Here is an 11,542-nt window from a genome sequence, read left to right on the forward strand (position 1 = left end):
TCCGAATCCCTTCTTCCATGCTTTAAGAGGGAAATCTGGGTCTTTAGAGATCAGGTTAAAATCTTAGCCTGATACTGATGGCGCACCTTCCTCTTGTCTCACGCTGTGTATTCTTGAACACTTATCCTTATACTTTTCTGTCAAAGTATAAGGATCAACGATCTAATGCAATTATAAAAACTGTCTCTATAGTATTGATGTTTCATAGTTGTGATCGTGTTCGTCGGTTAAAGGGCTCCCTAAAATACCTTTTTAGTTGAATAGTGTAAAAAACTACTAGTTTAGAGTAAGAGATATATACCAAAAGGCTAGTTTCCCTCAGAGAATGACAGACAATTTTGTTTGTGAATTTGGGTACTTGTCCTTCTATATCGGTCTGAGTTAAAAACCTTTACTTTTTTAACTAAAAGTAAATCTTAATATATTTTCAACTACCCGTGAAAACCCTGGATGGGGTCATTAGTTAACTTACCGAATCCTTAAAATATATCTATAGAGCGTTGAGTATCAGAAATCGAACCTTTCGTCGACTAAAGGAAATAAATTCTTACCTCAAGCTCACTTTGATCTCTCGCAAATTCAGATCGCTTTATAAGACGTAGTGCTCTCAGGGATAGAGAGCATCTTTCAAGTACCTGCTAGTTTTTATTTCTACGAGGGAAATCTTTTAGTGCACTTCGTTGGAATTTAATTTCTCAAACATAGTCGTTTGAAAAACAAAATAAATTGAGGACGACATTAACAGAACACATGGAACATTTCTCTCCCGAATACAAATATTTTTATATACTTACTATGTTTTCCTGCTAATATTATAAACGCGAATGTTTGTATCGATGTTTATTACTCTTTAACGCCGTAACTATTGAACCAATGTGGCTGAAATTTAGAATGGAAATAGAATTTACTCTGGATTAACACATAGCTTGCTTTTCATCTCGGAAAAATCCATGGTTCCCGAGGGACTTGTGAAAAACTAAATTTCACGCGGGCGAAGTCACGGACGTCCGCTAGTTTTGTATATACCATCTCATAGATTAAAAAATGAGGTACTTTGGCTTTGCCTGGAGTCGTCGGGTAATAGTGCCTACTTTTTTATAGAGTACATCATCATCATCATCATATCATCATTGACCATCCATGTTCGCCTCACTGATGAGCAAGAGTCTTTTCTCAGAATGTGAAGGGTTAGGCTAGTAGTCCACAACGCTGGCCCTTTGTGGATTGGCAGACTTCATACACCTAGAGAATTAAGAAAATTCTCAGGTATGCAGATTTCCTTACGATGTTTTTCCTTCACCGTTTGAGACACGAGTGATATTCAATTTCTTAAAATGCATATAACTCAAAAGTTGATGGTACATGCTCTGGAGAGGATTTGAACCTGCGCCTTCCGAATCGAAGTCACAAATCATATCTACACTTAATTTAAGAAATTTATATCCAATTACTGTTGGAGGCAGATCTTGAATGAAAATTCCGAGGAGAAACAACTTTATTCAGATCTGCCACGTATTTGATCTCAGTGGAATTCTTTGCTCGCTGTCTCATTTATTTAAATGCAAATTATATACCAAAATATCTTTAATCAAGTGTGTTTTTTTCGTATTTGTGAGTAATCCTTCTCGGGTTACTCTAAATTAGGTTACTCTCTCTATAATAATTAAACAGGGTTCACTGCTTGAGACACATTTAGAATTGATTTGGTGATTAAATTGTTACACCAAGATTGTGAATTGTTGACACCTTAGTTCCTCATTGGTGTTCTTATTTTAAAATCCACACTTCTGAGTTTGCTAAATCTATACTAATATTATAAAGCGGAAGAGTTTGTTTGTTTGTTTGTTTGTTTGTTTGATTGAACGCGCTAATCTCGGGAACTACTGGTCCGATTTGAAAAATACTTTCAGTGATAGATAGCCCATTTATCGAGGAAGGCTATAGGCTATATTTTATTTTTAAAAAAATTAGGGATCCTTCCTGAAACTCCAATAATGTAACCCAAGGTGTACATGGCGTGTGTTCGCGCCTTCCAAAAGTCTGCTAATGCCCTCAAGCATTGTCATTGCTATTCAAAAGGCCAAGGGGTTGCAAATACAGCAGCGTCATTCACTCGACCGTGAAATGACCTCACTCTTAACCAACACGCGCACGAGACGGTTGTAGCTTGCCAATTTGTCATCGGACCTAACCTTACTTACAATAAACCTTTTCAACCTTCTCCAAGTTTTTTTTTACCAGCGTGCGCTGCAAAAACTATTGATGTAAGAATAAAATAATGTACAACAACTTTGTAGAACACATCATTTTCTACAAAAAATGTCGCGACAGCATATATCTATCTATCTATCTATCTATCTATACTATAATAAAAGAGTAGAAATCGAGTGTCTGTACTTTGACCAAATTTAACTAAAATCAAGTTAGGGCGATTAGAAATGAGCAATGGAATACAAAAATATTTTTTTTGATTTTTTTGCCTGTCTGTCTGTCTGTCTATCTGTCTGTTTGTCTGGCTGTCCTTCTGTCGCGCTATTCTCTGGTTCTGCTGAACGGATTTTGACGCGGATTTCACAAATAGATTAAGCATAGTTCAGGGCAACATATAGGCTTTGTTTCATTAAAATCGGACAGATAGAAAAAAAGTTATCTTGAAAAAACCGGATTGCTCAAATTGATTCGCAGGCGTTATTTGGAGAAACAAGTTTTCCACAAAACTGTGTAATATCGATATTGAGGCACATATTCTATACTCAACTGACCAATTTGTTTGTTTATTTAGTTGAACGCGCGAAACTAATCTCAGGAACTACTTAAAAGTTCAGGTTCAAACTGAATAATCCTTTTTGTGTTTAAATAGTCAGATTGTCTACTTTTTTATCGTATAATGTTATGCAAGATTTATTACTATAAAAAGAGCACGAATTTGGCGCAATAGCTATTAAATACTTATCTATACTCTATACTTATAATAAAACTGTAGGTAACAGGTCAAATTACAGAACTTTTTGATTAATTTAAAAAAAAAAATATCATAGGGCATTATACAATCGATACTGCATTCAAAAACATTTTTTTTCGATTCTTTGTCTGTCTGTCCCTATTTTTTGTTGACCGGGCATCATACTGAAACTACTGAATGAATTTAAATGAAACTTAGCACGGTTTGAGAACATAATATGGAGCAGTTATAGAATACTTTTATAGCGAAAATAAAATCAGAAGGGGGTGAAATAGGGGTTGAAAGTTTGTACGAAAAGTCTTCCTCTTTTCCTGGTCAATTTACCCAAGCACAAAAAACGCGCTTTAAACTTTATTATAGACCGGCATTCGGCCGGGAGTTTGTGATAGGGCCTTTGACCGTGACTATGGCAGGGCATTTTACTCAAGCACAAAAATCGGAACGCGCGGCATTCGGCCGGGAGTTTGTGATACAGCCTTCGACCGTACTACGGCTTGGCATTTTACCCAAACACAAAAAACGGAACGCGCGGCCTTCAGCCGGGAGTTTATGATACAGCCTTCGACCGTGACTACGACTGGGTATTTCACCCAAGCAAAAAAAAAGCGCGGCCTTCAGCCGGGGGTTTGTAATATGGACTCTGATCGTGGCTACGGCTGGGCATTTTACTGATGCCAAAAAACGAAACGCGCGACCTTCGGCCGCGCACTGTGTTGTGACCCGGCATTCGGCCGGGAGTTTGTGATACAGCCTTCGACCGTACTACGGCTTGGCATTTTACCCAAACACAAAAAACGGAACGCGCGGCCTTCAGCCGGGAGTTTATGATACAGCCTTCGACCGTACTACGGCTTGGCATTTTACCCAAACACAAAAAACGGAACGCGCGGCTTTCAGCCGGGAGTTTATGATACAGCCTTCGACCGTGACTACGACTGGGTATTTCACCCAAGCAAAAAAAAAGCGCGGCCTTCAGCCGGGGGTTTGTAATATGGACTCTGATCGTGGCTACGGCTGGGCATTTTACTGATGCCAAAAAACGAAACGCGCGACCTTCGGCCGCGCACTGTGTTGTGACCCGGCATTCGGCCGGGAGTTTGTGATACAGCCTTCGACCGTACTACGGCTTGGCATTTTACCCAAACACAAAAAACGGAACGCGCGGCCTTCAGCCGGGAGTTTATGATACAGCCTTCGACCGTGACTACGACTGGGTATTTCACCCAAGCAAAAAAAAAGCGCGGCCTTCAGCCGGGGGTTTGTAATATGGACTCTGATCGTGGCTACGGCTGGGCATTTTACTGATGCCAAAAAACGAAACGCGCGACCTTCGGCCGCGCACCGTATTGTGGCCCGGCATTCGGCCGGGAGTTTGTGATACAGCCTTCGACCGTACTACGGCTTGGCATTTTACCCAAACACAAAAAACGGAACGCGCGGCCTTCAGCCGGGAGTTTATGATACAGCCTTCGACCGTGACTACGACTGGGTATTTCACCCAAGCAAAAAAAAAGCGCGGCCTTTAGCCGGGGGTTTGTAATATGGACTCTGATCGTGGCTACGGCTGGGCATTTCACTGATGCCAAAAAACGAAACGCGCGACCTTCGGCCGCGCACCGTGTTGTGACCCGGCCTTCGGCCGGGAGTTTGTGATAGAGCCTTCGACCGTGACTACGGCTGGGCATTTTACCGAAGCACAAAAAACGGAACGCGCGGCCTTTGGCCGCTCACTGTATTGTAGCCGTGTCTTCGGCCAGGAGTTTATGATACAGCCTTTGACCGTGACTACGGCTGGGCATTTTACCCAAGCACAAAAAACGGAACACGTGGCCTTCGGCCGCGCACTCTATTGTGGCCCGGCCTTCGGTCGGGAGTTTATGATACAGCCTTCGACCGTGACTACGGCTGGGTATTTTGTCCAAACAAAAAAAAGCGCGGCCTTCGGCCAGGGGTTTGTAATATGGCCTCTGATCGTCGCTACGGCTAGGCATTTTACCGATGCACAAAAAAACGGAACGCGCATCCTTCGGCCGCGCACTGTGTTGTAACCCGGCCTTTGGCCTGGAGTTTGTGATAGACCCTTCGACCGTGACTACGACTGGGCATTTTACCCAAGCACAAAAAACGAAACGGGGTCGAAAATGAACATCGATTTTCACGCGGACGAAGTCGCGGGCACCTGCTAGTACATTATAATTATTTAGTACCACTCAACTGATGTAGATAATCGTATTCATGATCATCATTATCAACCCATATTCGGCTCACTGAGCTCGAGTCTCCTCTCAGAATGAGAGGGGTTAGGCCAATAGTCCACCACGCTGGCCTAATGCGGATTGGCAGACTTCACACACGCAGAGAATTAAGAAAATTCTCTGGTATGCAGGTTTCCTCAGGATGTTTTTCCTTCACCGTTTGAGACACGTGATATTTAATTTCTTAAAATGCACACAATTGGAGGCGCATGCCCCGGAGCGGATTTGAACCTACGCCCTCCGGAATCGGAGGCAGAGGTCATATCCACTAAGCTATCACGTCTCATTCATGATCATTTAGTTTAATCTGGTCAAAAACCACTGTTTTACCAAGGAGACATAAATACTCTCATAAACATAAACTCTCCGGCTATAAAAAGTATTAAAAAAAATATTCACCGCATGATTACGGCTCACATTTTTAATTAGTAAATGCGGCCGTCATCAGGGTATATTTTAATTATGTAAAACAAGGTTTGTTTCAATTGTTCTCTGTGAATGAGGTCGAAAAGTTGATAAAAAGGGACCCTCTCAAGTGAAGCTTCGCTGAGTACAGTGGCATCATTCGTGAATTACTTTTTGTACTAATGAAATTATTTTCAAGAAAGTGGACTCGTGTTTTAAAACATTTAGGTAAGAAAAAAATGGTCTAGGTTTTTATTGTCCTGGAACAGCCAACAAGTAGAGAGTGCTTAGGTATTTTTAATTTAAGTGTTTTAATACTTGAAGGATTTCGGGTTTGTCTATACAAAAAGCTTTTTTGTGTATTCTATTTGTAAGTTAGCAATAATTGTAAATGGTGGCTGTAGAATAAATAATTGGCGTTAAAGATACTTGTAGTATTTTAGGGAAACTTGTAACATAATTTTTGACAGCCTTAGTAGATTTTATTAGTTCTGTACAAGTTCGCCCTTGACTACAATCTCACTTCATGGAAAGTGATGATACAATCTAAGATGGAAGCGGGCTAACTTGTTAGGAGGAGGATGTAAATCCACACCTCTTTCGGTTTCTACGCGACATGTACTGGAACGCTAAATCGCTTGACGGTAGGTCTTTATCGGTAGGGTGGTAACTAGCCTAGGCCGAAGCCTCCCACCAGGCAGACCTGGACCAATTAAGAAAACCTTAACCGGTTCAGCCAGGGATCGAACCCAGGACCTCCGTCTTGTAAATCCACCATTGCGCCACGGAGGCCAAAGTTACTTTAATCAATATTAATTTTATCTCGATGATAAGCTGACGAATCTAAACAACGACATTCAGACGGACAGACAAACATATTACTTAACGAAAGTACGTTTTACTATTGATAAGTTTTGGTCGGTTCTGAATACCGTTGTGGGATCTGCAGGATAATTCACTAACTTTGACTTATCTTAGTTGACTTAAACGAAATTGAGGTTATATGTAACAAATAGATAAATAGATATATTCTTTATTGCACATAAAAAAAATAAAACAATATTCATCAAGTAACAAAATCAGTAGGTAGAAATAGGCACAAAGGCGGTCTTATCGCTAATAGCGATCTCCTCAGACAACCCGCAATCTAAGAATCAAGTTATAGAAAACAGATAGTGCAATATTAAATAATCTACATATACTTTACATACTAATAACACATACATAAAATAGTAAGATACAAACACAACACAACACAAAATAGTAAGACACAAACACAACACAACACAAAATAGTAAGTAACAAATGTCATCCAGTGCCAGTGGATATTATACAGTAGGTAGATGACAATTTTTAAATTGATTTGATGTTCATTTTAATAGATTGATAATAAAGACCAAAATAGTGAACAGGCCAGAAGACAGTATAATTATATTTCCAGCAATTTCCAACACATTGTATTATGTACGTACGGTTCGCTCAAGGATATTAATTAATCATACGTATAGTAGAGTCGATTATTATGTTATTGTAGACGGTACACCGTTGCATCGTGCACACGTATATGGATTTCACAAAGGAAATAAACAACGGGCTTATAACTGCATTACCCAGATTAAACCACGATAACCTGACATCAGAGCACACGCAAATATCAGAATATCTGTTTACACTCGCATACTGTAGGTTCTATTTCAACAAATTGGTACTACAGTGGAAAAATGTCCGCCATTTGTTGTGTTAAACTAACCGAGAAGCCTCGCTCCATGCGAAGAGGAACAGGCTTGCATCTGTATAATTTCTGTGTTATGTACTCAAGCGTTATTACTTGTGACTTCGGTTTGAAGCTAGATCTCCGCTCTGGACGGAGTAAATTGATCGTGAAATTATGTTAGCCCATCGGTGCCTTTACTACAGTTTCGAGTACTCTAGGTACTTGTGTTAGCCAAGACTGAATACATTTTTAATGTGTCAGGCGCCAAATATGCAATTAAATCGTGGCTTGGATGTAATGATTTTTGTTTTTAATATATGGAGATTTATTATTAAGTATGGATGAAATGGCGACAGATCTTAGGTGTACTATGTGACCCTCGAATGCTTCTAAGACTTAGGCTAAAATATACAAAACGGTTGTAAGACCTGTCGTGCTGTATCGATCAGAATACTGGGCGGTAAAAGGGATGGGTAGTAGAGGAATGCATGTGAACGAAATGTTCACATGCATCATCTTCGTTTTTAATGAATGAGCATATAAGAGGAAGTCTGAAAGTAGCGCCAGTGACAGAAAAATTGAGGAGTAAAAGGTTAGCTTGGTATAGACATGTAATGCGTATGGAGGAAAGTCATAGTACTAGAAAAATGTTGAATGTGCAAGTGGAGTGATATAAGAGGAGAGGAAGGCCAAGAAAGAGATGGCTGGAGTGTGTAAAAGAGGACATGTGTGTAAAGGGAGTAGAGGATGAGGTGACGATATAATAGAGAAGAATGGAAAAGATTGGCGTATTTTACCGACGCCTCTTAAGTGGGATATGGGAAAGGTGATTATGATTATTATTAAATATTTACATATGCAAGCTGTGAAGATTTTTTGTGTAAAGCCAGCAATTATATATCAACATAACTTGTAAAAAAATCCAAAGTACCATATCAAAGAAATTATAAATATAAATAGGGGCCACGTTGTTTGAAGTCTGATGAACGTTGATGGTGACATATTGATAATAGCATACGACCCGAGAAGATTCTTTTAACACTTTATTAATTTAGCCAAAATATAAGACGATAATCTCTCAGTTCAAGTTATCATGAAATGCAAATTACAAAACAATGGATTATGTCACCGCCAAGGAAATTGTATTATAAACATGCTTAACAAGTTTTGACAGCAGTCTTAGTCAAGTGGAACTGAAGTTGGTATCTTAGACGGGTCAAATTGTATTAAAAAGTTGCGTTTAATCTTCGTTTTTAACCACTTCTTACCACTGGTAAGAAAAAACAAATGAAGAATATCATACAATATTTCATTTATTTTTCACGTTTGTAATGAGTTTTAAAAGTTTTATAAAATTTTAATAATGGGTCAGGTGATGGTGTATTAAATATAAGGTCTGTTGGTATCTGTAATACAGTGATGAAATTCGTGAAAGAAAGCAGAACCAATATCCCTTAGTTACGTTTACGCGATAAAATTTAGCCTATGTTTTGTTTCAGATCCCATTTATCACTATAACAAAATTCATAAAAATTAGTTCTACAATTCAGCCGTGAAACTAATAAATGACCTGTTGTATTTAAGTGGTATTTATATACCGTAACTCATCAAAACATCGTCATTATATAAACATGGAATATGATTCAAACCTAAATTTCCTTCAAAGTAAAGTGGACCTAATCACTACAATTTAAAGTTCACTTAGTGTAATTACAATTAGTATTGTTTAAGGTATGTGTATATTATATAATACACCAATTAAATCCTCCACATAGTCCTCGGCCTAGGTTCACTACGGCAGTGGTTGTAATGGCCGCAAACGATTTTAAGAAACTATTATATGGTATGTGTATATTATATAATACACCAATTAAATCCTCCACATAGTCCTCGGCGTAGATTCACTACGGCAGTGCTTCTTATGGCCTCAAATAAATTTACGAAAGTATTATTTAAGGTGTAAGGTCCCTTGTCCTTACCGTAATAGCAGTAAGTCACCGTCTCACCACTACACTATAATGGCCAGCTGCACACGTCCGCCTCCTCTCGATGCCAGCCATAGACTGGCCGCTCTCGCCCACTACCGGTGTATATATACACGAACACTACCCCACTACCGGTGTACATATACACGAACACTACATCCCTTCCTATTTAACAAATTTAATTATTGTTACATTTCCTTTACTCCTACCATACTCTCCACCTATTGATTTCCAACCACATGTGGTTCAGGATTAAAGTAGTCGAAAGTATCTTCCACTTTCTTCCAATACTCTCCCTTTTTTTTCTTTCCGAAGTTTTTACTCGATTTCCATATAATGACATTCCGAAGCTTTTAACCTATTCCCAATCTAATGGAATTCCAAAGCCAATTCCAATCTAATGGAATTCCGAAGTTTTAATTTCAATTTAATGAAATTCCGAAACCTTTAACCTAATTCCAATCTAATGGAATTCCGAAGCCAATTCCAATTTAATGGAATTCTAAAGCTAATTCCAATCTAATGGAATTCCGAAGTTTTATTAACCCAATTTCAATTTAATGGAATTCCGAAACTAATTCCAATCTAATGTAATTCCAAAGTTGTATTAACCCAATTTCAATTAAATTAAATTCCGAAGCCTTTAACCTAATACCAATCTAATGGAATTCCGAAGTTTTATTAACCCAATTTCAATTTAATGGAATTCCAAAGCTAATTCCAATCTAATGGGATTCCGAAGTTTTATTAACCCAATTTTAATTTAATGGAATTTCGAAGCTAATTTCAATCTAATATAATTCCAAAGTTGTATTAACCCAATTTCAATTAAATTAAATTCCGAAGCCTTTAACCTAATTCCAATCTAATGGAATTCCGAAGCCAATTCCAATTTAATGGAATTCCAAAGCTAATTCCAATCTAATGGAATTCCGAAGTTTTATTTACCCAATTTCAATTAAACGAAATTCCGAAGTCTTTATCCTAATCCCAATCTAATGGAATTCCGAAGCCAATCCCCATTTAAATGAATTCCGAAGCAAATTCCAATCTAATGGAATTCCAAAGCAAATTTCAATTCAATGCAGTTCCGAAGGTTTTAATCCAATTCCAATTTAATGGAATTCCGAAGCTTTTAACCCAATTTCAATTTAATGAAATTCCGAAGTTCCAAATACATTTTTCTTCTTCCGATTCCTTCTTCTTTTGGCCCGACTTGACTTAACAGTCTCAGACTTAACAGAGAACTGCCTACTGCAAAAATAGATAAACCGCATACATCTGGAGTTCATCACGCCCATTGTAATCCAGTGCCACAGCATGTACCAGAGCCACTGCGAACAACACGGTCCTCCGCGCTCTGCATAAACTTCTGCAGCATTGCCTTCATGAGCACTCGCCTGCACGAGCATGCGTCTGCATGAGCACGCACCATCACACATGTTTATCTGCAACTTAATAAAATTAATTACGCCAGCACCGCCTTAAATAGTCTGTTGAGCATTATGAGACATCGCTAAGATAGCGATTTTCGCATAACGGAACGTAACTATCAACCAGGCATAAGTTACAATTCCAGTATGTTTACTAACATCACAAAATAAGAACATCCTTTTGTTTGGTTTTAGAGATGTCCGTACCACATAGTTCCAGTTAAGGCAAAAACTGTGTACTTTTTTAAACCAGATGACAGTTTTATACTTTAAGAGTTCCTTATTCAAATTCAATATACTTTTGTTTTTACTAATTTCCGTATTACAGATGACACTCGTAAGAAAGTCTGTAAGCATCGTAGGATCGACCACTAATTGAACCCCCTGCTCCACAAGTGACACTAATGCAGTCAGATTTATCAATACACTGGACGGCACTCTAATACTATTACTTTGGAAGCAATGATGACAGAGAACTCAACAGTTCCTCTCTCTCTTTCTTTTTTTTTTTTTACATAGCGGTCTTACATTTTGACTTACATTTTGATTTTTCATTAATCAAGTATTATTAAGTACCCGTCAAAAGCTGTCACAATAATTGACAGATAATTCTAACTTTGCCGCAATGCTCTTACTTTGTTATAATATTTAATTGTAACAAATAGTCTTGTAAAATTGAAACTTACGCTGACCCGCTCATTCGTTCTTAGTCTCAATGTTGTTTGACTTCAAACCAATGGCTATTGTTTCTCATTCTAATATATATATATATATATATATATATATAT

Source organism: Bicyclus anynana, chromosome 10 (genome assembly GCF_947172395.1).
Source record: "Bicyclus anynana chromosome 10, ilBicAnyn1.1, whole genome shotgun sequence".
In the NCBI taxonomy this organism is placed as follows: domain Eukaryota; kingdom Metazoa; phylum Arthropoda; class Insecta; order Lepidoptera; family Nymphalidae; genus Bicyclus; species Bicyclus anynana.